We start from the raw sequence: 14945 nt of genomic DNA on the forward strand, positions 1-14945 counted from the left end.
TTCGCTGCATGAACGCACTAGCACCTGCACCAGATGTCACGTACTAGTGACGCTGAAGAAAACAGTCGTAAATCTGTGTACAACGAAACTGGTTGTTTATTGGGCGAACCTGTGCCCACAAAAGCAAGCTACACTCAAAGCACAACGATAGCGGCGAACACAGTCGGCGATCGTCGAAAATCTGATCAGCGGCGAAACGCGTCGTCTTATATACCTGAGTCATCGAATGTTCCAGATTAATACCTGATGCCCGCGGGTCCTCCAGAAAGTTCTAGACAATTCGCGTTGGTCATACAATCAGATAACATAAGCGTCGGTGAAAACAGGCAACGGAAAGAAGCATCGATAACGTTCTAGAGACTTCCTATACAGGCGCGTCCTGCGCCGAGCGATAACGTTTAACATTTGTTAGCCGGTAGAAAGCGGCCGCCGGTGAAAGATAAACATGTATACGTGTCAATATTATACGCCATTTAGATGGTGCAATTTGTAGAAAGGCTACGGTAAGCTACAAATTTACGCCTTTGACCTCGGGTGTCATTTTGCTCTTTAGCATAGTTGCCAGCCTACTTTCGTTGGCATGTTTCCCAAACACAGGTGTGCCCGAAATATCGTTAAGGAGAACACAATTTGTATGCCCCGTGTTTTACGAGCCCGTATAAGGCTTACACAATTTCAAAACTGAGACATTCCGAATTACAAACCTACCTTAACGGCGTTTTTGTCTATGTTGGCGTAGTAACCTGCTCGAAATCTGAAGAGAAACTGATAGCCGTATTCATATTTGTAGCTTCCACTTGCATATGTGTAGGAGCTTGAATTGTCAGCCTTTGCGACAACGACTGCCTTTTTATCAGAGCCAAATTTCATTGCAACAAATCCGCTGTATTTACCGGTAAGTCCAAATTCGCATCTGAAAAGAAAAATGCAATCATATAAATGTTCAACAGAATTGACCACAAAGTAATTGTGCTCACAATTTTATTCCTCGAGTACCTAATTTCCCACGAGCCCCTTATGGAAACATTGCCGTAAAAACTTCAGAATAACAACTCTCCATGTACCGCGTTTCTCACAATGACTTTTTCAGCATACATAAGCACTGACATAGTGACTTCACTATTACAGCGAAGCTTTATATGGATATTTTCCAGCAGATCGATGTCCGTAGACCAAAAATTCCGAAGATAGTCCAATACTGGGCCACCCCACGGTGGAGGTGAAGCAGGCTTCAAGCACTCCGCGAACATGCAAAGATAAGTTCAATATCTTGGGTCCAAATACAACCCCTATCACATATTGAGCTGGTAAAAACAGATACTGCACTTTGACCCATGTCGGTCATGTCTAGGTTCGCACCATACACGTGTACGCCAGCCCGCGTATTCAAACTAGTGCCTACGAATCTGAGTGAATTCTGTCTCGTGACTTCATGCTCTACGTAGGCACTTTTCCTCAGTTCTGCTCTGACTGTGACATGGGTAGGCCGCGTATTGTACGGTCTGAAGAAGAACAGCGTGCCTAACAACAATGTCGGTGTGAACAGAATGGGTGCGGCGGCTGAAGGGAGACTACCGACGATGAGCGCGCCACGGACGCCAAGCTTACGTAAGCGTGCGTCCCGCCAGGACCGCGAGGTGTAAAGATATGCGAACCGTCCATGTGGCCCTGAACCCGCGAATTTGTAAAGTTTCATCCGGGCAACGGTCGAACACCACATACACAGCTTTGCTGATCATCCACCTTCACAGAGTGGAATGACACAGAAATTTTATTATTTACACATTCCTGCTTCAGCGCCTAATTATACGCTGTAATAGACGAGACTTGTATTCCCTGAAATGTCATGACTACTTACATTTGGTGACGAGAGCAGCATGTGAGCACAAGAAAAGCAATGAAACACGTTTTGAACAGCTCAAAATAAATTTCGTGACCGCTCAGGCGATCTAATAAATCTGACTAAAAATCATATCAAATGTATGTCACATCACAAAGATGTTAAGGGTGGAGACAAAAAGTATCTAGAATGACTTGAATAAACTCGCTATAGAAGCTTGGCATTTCTTGTTGCACTTATAAAAACAGAAACTGGAAGAAATAACTTGGCGGCAATAACACAGAAAAAATAAAGAGTGGCACAAGGACAGCATATTATTACAATCATTCAAGAAAGGCACTGATCAGTAAATCATCTATGCAATTTTTGCTCATACCTAAAATATACATCACACACTATAATTTGCGGAGGTTTACATGCACGTGCTCTTTATTATTAAATGAACTATTTAACAAACTTTGCAAATTGTATGATATATCTGATTGCCGTAAGTGGTTCTAACTCTTGGAGTATAAAAAATATAGTTACCACTGTGTTGTAACCAAACCTGGCATGCCTTAAATTTGCAAGATTTCTGAGGAATGAACTAGAATGTTGCGTATTTGAAGGGTAGCGACTCATTAGAATATCTGTTATACATTTCCGAGATCGGAGCCGCATTGTGTTCCTTAAAAAATGTGGCTGTCGTAGGGAACGCTACCATTGTTACGTATGGCGCGTTTTGGAATAATGAATGCTCTTAATATGTGCTCGAACATATACGGGTCCCCCACATCAAGACACAGTAGTTAATAACAGAATTCAGAATTGTACTATTATTTTGAATGGAGAGCGGCATTACGTAGGCTAACTTTCCCTAAGTTTCTGCTATTTTAGAAATTCGACTTCAAATAAGCGAGATCTTGTTCCAGGACACATGATGTTCAAAGTATACGCCATGTGTTTTCACTGGAGAAAGCGTTCGAATGTTTGAGGAACCAATTTTGATGAGAAGGCGAAACTCATGCAGGTGTTATTCTTAGGTCTGAAGGGCACTGTTTTTTTTTCTTTTCAAAGTAAATAAAAATGAGATAGTTGGCTGTTTGTATAAAGAATTTAAGCTCACTGTAACTCACTGCTGCAAATTTATCACGTCTGTTCTAAAAAATTCACAGGCCTGCGCGGCACACGCAGCACAGTAGCTCCAATTTCGGCACCACGCACAACGCAGCACAGTCACAGCGGCAAAGTGTCTTTGCCTCGATTTTCACGAGAACAATCTGAACTGTCCGCCCGGCGTCGGCGGCGAGCTGCGCCTTGTAATGCTCTCTGCACAGCAGTCTGGTGAGCCCGATGATGCCTGGTTGTAGCCGCGCACGTAGCTGTACGATTCGCTTCTTCAGCAGCGGTTTGTACCTTGCGAGGAGACGTCATAACGTGTACCGAAGAGGTAACCAGGTTACGTGGCGCAGATCTAACATCGGGATAGTGTTGATTGCGCGCCTCGTATGAATCCACGGAGCAAGAAACCTTTAAGGCCGTTTCACATGCTGCAACTGGAGCAAAAAAAATCGGTGCGGTCGCACGCGTCGCACTGCGATTTTTTGAGGGCTCATTCACATGACTGTGATTTCAACAATGCGACTGGTGCGACTCCCAAGGTTGCTTACTGCCAGGTATTGTCGCACACGCCGCATATTTCCTTTAATGTAATTAAAAAGACGGACGCGCTATAATATAATTGACTTCTCTTTATTAGGACCAAATATACGTGCGTTTTGTAATTTAAAAACGCTTCAAAGTTTAATTTGTTTTGGAGTGCGCAACAACGGTTTATGAGGTTCAATATGAGGAGAAATGGCGGATGTAAAGAGCTGTTCGCAGCTGGTCGTTCGGTGCTGTGTGCTGTCTCGTGTGTGTTTTATGCCTGTGTCGTTCTTCCTGCGGTACAACAAATTGCAAGAGGATCTATCAACAAGGCCATATAGCTGTTGTCATCGCATATGTAGTATTCGGAATTCGGCTGCAGCGAAGTCGTCATGTCAACGCAGAGAGCCTCGCGCTTAGCGTCAGTTTCTTAAGAAAGGACGTGTGTATATTGCTCGTGATTGCGCATAAGCCGCTCCTACTGCTAGAAATAATCTTGCACCAAACTTAGCAGCAAGTAATAACCCAAATGCTCACGTCTGCCCCTGAAGGAAGGCACAAATGATCTGTGTGTAATTGTTGAACGTGCAATGGAATTTGTGTTGTGAACGTTAATCTTAGCGCCAGCCTGGTTCGTCCGTCGCGGCGCGTGTGCTGTAATTATTCGTACAAGTGCTCTCTGAATATTTCGAAAGGCGCTAAAGCCGACACCACTTTTTTTAGGAGCTGCAGTCACTTGTGTACGTTGTAGTATCATGTCATTCTGACAAACATGGGCATCGTCTATTATCTCGTCCTGTATCTCGCGCTGTGAATCTGTATCAAGAAGCTTAAGTTAATATGCTGCAGTACGTAGCGCAGCCGCGTAGCCCCAAGGCTAACATTAAAATACCTTGTTAGGAGTACGCTTGTTTGTTTAATAAAAATCGAACAATAAAATTTTGTATTCATATTGGCAAGTGTAAAGTAAGAAGCTATCGAAACTATCCGCTAATAGCATACGTGTGCTTCTACCTGCTTGAGCACGTTATCTTAAAAGTGCGGCTGAAAACCACATATAACCAAAAACATATGCAACTGGAGCAGGCACTATGGTTCCTTCCCTGGAAATGAAAGCCAGCATCCCCGTCTGTTAAGCTAGTCGTGTACTTAACCTAAATTAGACCAATCTTAGAGCATGCTAATTGGATCCATCTTAAACTATATTATTTGACCAAGATAATAAAGTGCAAGGCAAGCGTCAAAGCACAATCTAATCTGGTATTCCCGAACTGATTGTATTAGCAAAACTTTATGCCTCCCTGCATTGCCTGCGTTAACCCAATACTAAAAACAGGGAAGATGATTCCCTTTCTTGCTGTTGAAAAGCTGCTGGAATCTCAATAACAGACTACTTATGTTGTGAGGGAAAGTGAGGGGCACTGACAATATCTCAAAGCTTTTGTATGGGCTTTCACCTTGAACAAGAATGGAATAAAAATATTTACCTTTGCAAGCCTCAGAATCCAAACATTCTCAAAATTTTGAGGAGCCACATTAAATTTTTGAGATATAAACAATAAAAAGTTTGCCTAAGTACAACTACACACTTGAGTGGTTGAGTGGCCAGCTGTGAATGCAAAAGCGTCCATAGCTGCTACCTCAAGGTAACTGCTAGAATCCACGCGTGTTTCTCCTATAGCCCATGTACCTGGCAAGGGGAACGGTTATATGTAGTCCCATTGCAGCATTGGCCTGTGCCTTTATTTCATGATTCCGTTTGTTTATGTATTTAGCATTTGTGTGCATCTTATGTGCATGTGTTTGTATCATGTTCTGTTTGTTATACTTCCAGTGATGTAAGCATCTTTTTTAATCTATTGCACCACAGTCATTTATTCCACTTTGTGTTGAAATGTACAGAATGTGGCCACCCAGTAATGGCCAAGACAGCCAGCAGGATTGGCAAAAAATATGATGCAGATCCAATGCACTTGCTTGAATCGGCATGAGGCGAAGCTTTCACGCAACGGTCAGTTAAACTCCAGAAAACTAACTGCAGTGTGTACAGTTTTCCTTATTTCATCCGATGCAACACGTACTCATATGCAATGTTTGCTTATTGACCGCACAGGTCACATAATGTAATGTATACATAGATCGGTGAACTCACTCAAACGTCAGCTCACTAAGACTTCGAACTAACTATGAGTCGGAGTTCGTGTGAGCCTGGCTGAGTAGAATTTTGCCAAATATGAGTAAGAGCAAGCTCGGTTGAGTAAACTTTTAGTGAATTTTGTCACGTGGTAGTCAGGGCAAGCTCATCTGAGTATAATTTTGATATGAGTCAAAGCAAGCTCGGCTAAGTAGCTTTTGGTGAATATGACTCAGTGCAAGCTCGCCTGAGTAGAATTTTGATGAATATAAGTAAGAGCAAGCTCATCTGAGTATAATTTTGGTGAATATGAGTCACAGCAACCTCGGCTAAGTAGATGTTTGGTGAATATAACTCAGTGCAAGCTCGCCTGAGTAGAATTTTGATGAATATAGGTCAGTGCAAGCTCGCCTGAGTAGAATTTTGATGAATATGAGTGAGAGCAAGCTCGGATAAGGAGAAATTTGGAGAACATGACTCTGAGCAAGCTCGGCTGAGTAATGATGGGATATGGTTATACGAGTTTATACAGCAATACATGTAATGGCAGACTCATTAGCAACGTTGCCTCCATCTTGATAGGCAAGACCTGTGACTCGTGATGAGTCTGCACACTTTATGAGCTGTGGACATGCAAGAACCACCCACACTTGAAAAGATGCTATCATTCACAGGAAGGAATGCAACCGGCTGACTTCAATGCACAATATTCATCTGCTTTTGTTTAATGTGTTATCTACTGCTTATTAAAGCAAGGTGTTTGCCGGCTTTTCGTAATATTGCATGTGTTTTACAGGAAGGAGAGACAGAGAAGCGAGAAAAGGCAAGGATGTTTATGGCGAAGTAGTTTCTTAGAATACTGCGATATGTTACAACCAGCATAAACAAAAGTAATTCGATGCACTGAAGTAAGCGAAATATGCAATTACCTTTTAATGTGAGGGTTAATACAGATGCAGTAAGGATACAAAGTCTACAACGCATTGAAGGTTTATTGGTTTTTGTGCAGGAGAAAAATTATACATCAGATAAATGAGAAAAAAAACTGTCTAAATATTGCTTTTGAAAACAAATTGACAATACTGTTTATTTCCAGTCAAAGCGTTAAATATGCTATTGTAGAACATTCATAATGATATTGTTACGCGAAGAACAAGTCAGTAAGACGGGCAACTATTTACAGGTTGTATTTACAACAGCGGTTGCAGCGCTGACCGGTTAGGTTCACAGCGCGAGCCCAGCTCGTTCTTCCTCTTCTTTTCTCGAGTGATGCAGCCCGCGCGCCTCGGTCAAACAATCAAATACCACACGCGTGTAGCATAATCTCCCGGCGGCAGAAGCGACGTCCCGGAGCGTCTAAATGTCATCACTGGGAGGGTGATACTGCTTACAGTCGTGTAACGTGGACGATATCGCTGAACTGGGAAGCAGATGGGGCGTCAGGGGCGATCTCGTATGTGACGGGAGTCACGGCACAAAGCACTCGGTAGGGGCCTGTGTAACGCGACAGCAGTTTTTCTGACAGGCCGACCTGACGCGACGGAGACCATAGAAGCACCAAAGAACCAGGCGGGAAGTACACGTCTCGGTGTCGCTGGTCGTACAAACGCCTTTGACTCTCTTGGGAGTTAAGAAGGCGGTCACGGGCAATTTTCCTTGCGTGAGCAGCGCGGGCGACGGCATCAAGTGCATATTCATTGGTGGGTGCCGCGTGAACAGGGAGAGTTGTGTCGAGGGGCAGTGCTGGTTCTCGGCCGAACAGGAGGAAAAATGGGGAATAGCCGGCTGTGTCGTGGCACGAGGAATTATAGGCAAAGGTGACAAACGGCAGAGTGAGGTGCCAGTCTGTGTGGTCTGAAGAGACATACTTCGCGAGCATGTCTATGAGAGTGCGATTAAGACGCTCCGTGAGGCCATTGGTTTGCTGATGGTATGACGTGGATAGCTTGTGCCTTGTGGCACAGGACTGCAGGATGTCCGCCATAACTTTTGACAGGAATGTCCGGCCACGGTCTGTGAGAAGTTGTCGCGGAGCTCCATGTAATAAAATCACGTCGCGTAAAAGAAAATCGGCAACATCTGTGGCGCAGCTTGTAGGGAGCGCTCGGGTGATGGCGTAGCGCGTGGCGTAATCTGTGGCCACAGCGATCCACCTGTTCCCAGAGGTAGAAAGAGGAAAGGGACCAAGTAAATCTAAACCAACCCGAAAGAATGGCTCCGCGGGAATATCGATTGGTTGTAGGTACCCAGGGGTGCTATTTTGTAGCAATTCTATTACCTTCGCCGATGACTTTTGACGTCATCACCCAGCTGCCATTGGTCGAAAATGGCCGGGCCGCGCCCATGTTGTCTGTCAATCACGCGACGTCAGGAGCCCGCGGAAACCTGCTACGTCAAAATGACGTTGACGTACTCATTATGCGCAGCAAAAGTCATAGTTTTTTAGCACCGCCGGAGGTAGGGTCGTTTCAGAACGCATTAAAAATGGCTGTCCCCTGCGGTGGCTTTTCGCCGTCGCCGACGCGGACACGGAGAGCCACACGACGCGTTTGAAATGCCGGATGACCATTTTCGACGGCATTTTCCTCTCTCGAAGGAAACGGTGCGGTTGTTGCGCGAGAAACTGGCGAGGGAACTAGAAGCGCAGCGAGCGACGGGACTGTGTCGGTGGAGCGGAAGGTGTTGTGCGCGCTGCGCTTCTTTGCCACCGGGAGCAAGCGTCCGTAGGGAGCGAGGAGACTATCCGGCGGGTGTCGCAGTCGACCGGGAGCGAGTGCGTGCGACGCGTGGCCGAGGCTGTCGTAAACGCAGGGGTCCGCAACAAGTCTGACCATTTTCCGAAGACGTCCGCAGAAAAGGCAGCCGTGAAGGAGGGTTTCCTTCGGCGCGGCGCTTTTCCCGGCGTGATCGGATGCACGGACGGTGGCCTATCGCACCCAAGGGTGAGCGCAATACTGCGTTCATGTCTCGGATGTGCTTCTACGCCGAAAACTGCATGTTCGTAAGTATGCGTCATGTTCTCTAGTGCTGCTCATTCTTTTGACAGTTGTGTTGCACTTGTCAACGCGGACTTTATCCGTTCACATTTTCCGCAGATCTGCGACGCAGACATGAGGATCCTGACCGTGTATCCCATGCGACCGGGGTCAGATCACGACTCATTTGTCTGGCGGACGAGATGGCTGCGCCGGCGGTTCCAGGCGGGGCGCATAGCGAACCCCGGTGTATACCTCATCGGTAAGACAAAGCATTTTTTGTCGCAATCACACTTCATTAGCGAATAGAACGCCATGTCCGCCTCAACACAAACTTATAACTAAATAACATGCACACGAGTAAGTGCCTGCTTAAGTAGAAAAAATCAAACCAATTAGTGCTAGCACTGACAATTTTAAAAGTGTTACGTTACAAGCATGCTACCAAGTACCTGCCAGGAGCACAAGAAAGCAACACATATTAGCGCTACTACTTTATCATTGGTAGCACCAGTAAGTGTTGATTTCTTCATCTTCAGGGGGGAACCGAGTAGTACGCTTGTAATTTGGTTAACAGTTTGTGTCGGGGTGGACATGCCCAACTCGTGCTCTTACTTGGGACTCACGACAGTGTGAGGTCTGCTACGTCAGAACCCTACCTTTGTTGAATGATGCTGTAACTTTCTTCAGTTGTCAACTTGCCTCTCGTCAGAGCAGTACTCAGTGCACCATTTCTATTTTCATACAGGTGACAGCGGCTACCCCTTGGATCCGTGGCTCCTGACCCCGGTTCCCGGCCATCCTCCTATGCAAACAGCCGAGGGGGAGTACAACACAGCACATGCCACCTTGCGTTCCGTAGTGGAGAGGTGTAATGGGCTCTTGATGAGCCGTTTCCGCTGTCTGCAGCGGTACCGCACCCTCCTGTACGAGCCAGAACGTGCGGCCAACATTGTCGCTGCATGTGCTGTGTTGCACACACAACCTTCGGCTGGCTGAGGGCGACAAAGACGACGATGATGAAAGTGATGACGACAGCAGCACCAGCAGTAGTAGCGAGCTCGATAACAACGGCGACCCCATACCACATGGTGTGCCCCGAAACAGCGGGTCTCGATTGAATTATCTGAGAGGACGGGCTGTCCGAGACAGTGTAATCGGCATGTTCGACACAACCCTTGCGCAGCACATGCATTACTTAAGGAGTGTGTGGCTGCATTTGCAACGCCAACAGCATTGTGAGCATCGCTAGGTACATACACGCTGTTGTAGTATCAGCAAGATGTGGTGGTCGAACAGATACAAAATAATTGCATTGTGCATTTAATGCTGTGAAATTGCTGACAAAACATTTTCCATAATTCAGTTGTAGTTGATGTCTACGTAATGCAAAGCATTAACGATTTGTAGAGAAATGTAAAAGTTGTGTAGTGGAGAGTTATGTAGACCTTACATTTATAATAAGTAAAACAGACTATATAGTGGTAACAAATAAGATTGAAAGCAAACTAAAATTAAGTGGCTTCTAAAAGTGTGTTTGACATTTGCTTGCTGCTGCTGTCGTCATGTAGATGCCCTGTGTGCCATGGATGTAGCGTGCAGTTTTGTTTTGTAGCCTTTTTTTCTTACTGGTATCCCTGACAGTTCTCCGCTCCCCTTATGTAATGAAGGACATAAGCGTTCGTCTCCACGCTTTCTACTCGGGCAGTGAAGCTCACAAAAGCCAAAATGCACATCACACCTTCTACTTCATCGAATGTGCTGTTACACGCACACCTAGGTCCTGCACCCTTTTTTCTGGCAACAACCGCAAAATTTCCTGAAAAGGCTGTCAACTGGTCATCCAACATGTCAAGCGGTGTGGCTGCCGTGAAGTGTGTTCACGTAAATTTCAGCCAAGTGCCCTCACTTGTAAATAGTAGAGTCAATAACTCAAATGTTACACAGTAATATTTTTATAGTGCAAGCTAACACTGCAAATGTAGCAGTGACATGTAAATAAAAACATTAAACAAAACTGCAACTTTCTTTATTCTTCAACCTACAGCCCTTTTTTAAAGTAAAACATGTTTATGCACACATCACATGCAATAGCAATTACATTAAATAACCGTGATAATCATCCGGCTGCAGTAGTAGAGACATGCAGCATATATCACATCACCTTGTATAAATATCACATCCCCTTGCACTTGCATCTAAAATATCACAAGTGACGGCACGCATTGTTTCATAAAACTACTGTGCAAACCATAGTTACACAGAAATAGCACCCAGTGTAAACTGTACCTGAAAAGAATGTACAGGTGCATAAATTATCACGCACCAACAGAACCATATTTATCACAGCCAGATGTCTAAGCACATCACCACATGTGAAAGGAACATGCTGTCGTGGAGTTACAAAAAAAGACAATGTCATACTTTGATAGTCACAAATATACAAATGAAATGAAGGATTATAGGCAAGGGATTCTCATCCCATTTTTGTGTGTGTGTTCATAGGTTGCTTTCAATGTTATATTAAGGTCCGAATTCTCCCGCCACTCAAGAAGTGATCGCCACCATTTGGTGAGACAGGATGAAATTGTGGCGTGGCCTCATGCGCACATTGACATGACAGCAATCAGGCGCCTGGAAATTTAAATGCCACAGTCAGAATGCTCGCACCACCAGGCTTACTGGCACTTGTGCAGGTGAGCCTGATGGCATGGACAAGCCTATTGCTGCAGTATCAATTCAAGCATGAAATCATGCTGCCTGCTATGCTATTTGTGGTTGCATTAAAGGGTGACATAAGCAATTGTTTGTTGCAAACCAGCAATAGTCTTACTTCATATCATCATTACTACATCAGTGAATTTTTTTAAGCGATTAAAAATGTGATGAAAAATTCCTTGCCTATGCTTCTTTACATTTAATGAGGGGCCTGAAATGGGTGAGGGGCTTGGCTTGCACCATGAGCAAGTGCAGCCAGAAACAGCTGCAGGAGGTGTTGATTCGTCCCCTGAGACCGCCGCTCCTCCTCGAGGCACTCCTGCTGTATGTCCCACAGGCTGCGCACTTCCGCTGTCAGCTGCCGCAGGCCAGCCATCTGTGCCTTATGGTGCTGTTTGCAAGAAAATAAATTAAAATTTACTTACAGAAGCTCAGCAACAAGGCCTTGGTATGTTGTATTGGTCTGCATTCGCAGGCTTTGGAGTTACTGCAATAATGCTATTGTCGCTCTATATTGAGACACCTAAAATATATTTGTGGCCCATAAAAATGCATTACATGGCTACTTGAACTTGACTTTTTTTCTTTTAGCCACATAAGTGCCTAGACATTGCCAGTTATATCCTGCAAATGTGTACAAGAAATGATCATCACAGTACTACATGTAAATTTGTAAATGTACATCACAGCACTACGGTTGTTTACGGATCGATACAATTAATACAGAGGTCAGCACATGCTGGCCCAGTGACTGCGCCAGCGGCTTGCCTTTACCGCTGTTCATTTAGAAGGGCTCTACCTCTTCCCCCAGCTCGTTTTTTCGAGCAGCACTCATACTTGGCGAGAACTTAGTAGAAGCAGGTATGGATACTGCTCGATAAAGTGAAACAGAATAGCGGCCTGTTCCTGCGACACGCGTGGGCGTTTCGCCGACATTTTGAAGCCTTTCTAAAAACGAGAATTTCAGCCCGACCGCAACACAGTAAGGCAAACATTTTGTCTAAACTTATCGCCTGCATAAAACACTCACTTCGATTTGATTACTCTGCTTTACCTTTTTACACCATTAATGTAAAAGAACTTAACGTCGCTACTCACATTTACCGTTCTAGCAGCTTCTTTCTCGGAGCGCAACCGTCAGTGCAGGGGCGCCTGACCGAGGAAGGGTTGCCGTCGCTGCGATCACTTTGACGAAGCTATTGTTCTGTCGGGGCGGTGTCTTGACAGTTCTCGATACACTATGTTCTGCACTGCTATGAATAATTCTTGTTGGCTCTTCCTAAAAGAAAGAAAGGATCACACGTCATTCAATACATGCAGCGAAAACCACACAATGCAAGCACTACACGAGAATATTTACTCACCTCTTTCTTCTATCTCACGTTTCCCGGGAGCCACGTCTGAATTTCTTCTCAGACGAAAGTACACAGTCGTGGGCCGAAATCACTTGTGGAACATTAGGACTAGCGTAAACGCACGGTGATGCGACAGTCAGCTGCTCGGCTCCAACAGAGACCGCCATTTTGCATGCGCTCAACAACATGGATTGGATGTACATTCGACATATATGTGGCTACGGCTTCAAAAATAGGAGCACTTGCGTTCGATTTTCTTTATGCAACGGCCGCTTTCACGTTGCAAGGTTGCGAAACAAATTTTCTTTACAAAGGATGGACGTGCGCTATTATTAAATGTCTTCTCACAAAACAAATTTGCTATACAGGCGCCGGAAAAAGAGAAGAGACCACGAAAGACACATCCGCCCTAAAGTCCCTAGATATATTTTTTTTGCTTTCTAAAGAAAAGAGCAGAAAATCTAGGGAGTTTAATCCGCCCAACGGAGGGAGCTGTTGATTGGACTATTCAAAAAACGTCGTGCTACGTTTACACCATTTGCAGAAGCGGTGACGTCGCGCGAAAAGGAATTGTGACTTTGAAAGTCATTTGTACAAAATAGCACCCCTGCAGGTAGCGTCGATGGTGTCTTGCGTCGCTGGCATTTATCACACGCAGCTACGTATCATCGAACGGAGCGAGCAAGGCCAGGCCAAAAGAAGCGTCGGCGGATCCGGTCGTAGGTACGTGACACACCGAGGTGACCGGCAGTGGGGAGGTCGTGAAGTTCGTGGAGAACAGCCGAGCGAAGGTGTTTAGGGATCACAAGGAGTAATGCTGGGCCGTCGGGGTGAACGTTGTGGCGGTAGAGTACGCCATCTTGAAGTGTGAATAAGCGAAGGGAACTGTCGGCAAGTGGAGATTCCAGGCGGTCAATGATGACACGCAAGGACGGGTCACGGCGCTGCTCGTCGGCGACATGGACCAGTGGAAAAACAGAGAGAACGCAGGCGTCGGTGTCAGGCTCAGACGTAGAGGTCGGGTCTTCGACTGGGTAGCGACAGAGGCAATCTCCGTCCTGGTGTTGGCGTCCCGACTTGTACGTCACTGTGTAGGGATATTCTTGTAGTCGGAGAGCCCAACGACCGAGCCTGCCAGTAGGATCCTTGAGCGACGAAAGCCAACACAGCGCATGATGGTCTGTGATAACTGAGAAGGGCTTGCCATATAAATATGGGCGGAACTTTGAAACAGCCCAGACGAGAGCAAGACATTCGCGCTCGGTAATCGAATAGTTGCGCTCTGCAGTTGTCAGGAGTCGGCTAGCGTAGGCTATAACGCGGTAGTGTCCGTGTTGGCGTTGCGCTAAGACGCCGCCGATCCCATAACCACTGGCATCGGTTCGGACCTCTGTTGGTGCGGACGGGTCAAAGTGGGCCAAGATCAGGTGGATTAGTCAGAATCGTGATAAGGCGTGAAAATGCGGCAGCCTGAGGGGAACCCCACGTAAAAGGCACGTCTTTCTTCATAAGTTCTGTGAGTGGTTGAGCGATTGCTGCGAAATCTTTCACGAACCGTCTGAAATAAGAACAGAGCTCCACAAAACTCCTGGACGTCTTTGACAGTCTGAGGTACAGGGAAAGCCGTTACTGCTCGAACCTTCTCCGGGTCGGGTTGTACTCCGGAAGCATCGACGAGATGGCCGAGCACTGTAATCTGTCGGCGCCCGAAGTGGCACTTCGATGAGTTTAATTGGAGCCCAGCCTTGCGGAAGACGTCAAGGATGGCTGCAACGCGCTCAAGGTGCGTCTCAAATGTAGGAGAAAACACAAGGACGTCGTCGAGGTAACAAAGGCAAGTTGACCATTTGAAACCTTGAAGCAGAGAGTCCATCATCCGTTCGAACGTGGCGGGGGCATTGCATAAACCGAACGGCATAACCTTAAATTGGTAGAGGCCATCTGGAGTGGCGAAAGCGGTCTTTTCTTGATCTTGCTCATCGACGGAAATCTGCCAAAAACCAGATCGAAGGTCAATGGACGAAAAGTATTTGGCACCGTGAAGACAATCAAGAGCGTCGTCAATTCGTGGTAAAGGGTAAACGTCCTTCTTAGTGATTCGGTTTAGGTGGCGGTAATCAACGCAGAAACGCCACGTGCCATCTTTCTTTTTGACGAGCACGACCGGCGACGCCCAAGGACTCGACGAGGGCTCAACAATGCCTTTGGCGAGCATCTTGTTTACTTCCGGCTGAATAACTTGCCGCTCTGCCGTGGACACACGATACGGTCGGCGGTGAATGGGAACAGCATCACCA

The 14945-nt window shown here is 46.0% G+C and overlaps 1 protein-coding gene across 1 annotated transcript in view; it reads right to left on the minus strand.

The window, feature by feature from the left end:
* LOC125945101 (uncharacterized) overlaps positions 1-789 on the minus strand; it is a 94329-nt gene extending 93540 nt beyond the window's left edge. The window contains exon 1 of the mRNA XM_049666678.1: positions 709-789. The gene's annotated coding sequence lies outside the window, so the exon portion shown is untranslated. The remainder of the gene's footprint in view (positions 1-708) is intronic.
* Positions 790-14945: the final 14156 nt, after the last annotated feature.

Source organism: Dermacentor silvarum, chromosome 4 (genome assembly GCF_013339745.2).
Source record: "Dermacentor silvarum isolate Dsil-2018 chromosome 4, BIME_Dsil_1.4, whole genome shotgun sequence".
Lineage (NCBI taxonomy): Eukaryota > Metazoa > Arthropoda > Arachnida > Ixodida > Ixodidae > Dermacentor > Dermacentor silvarum.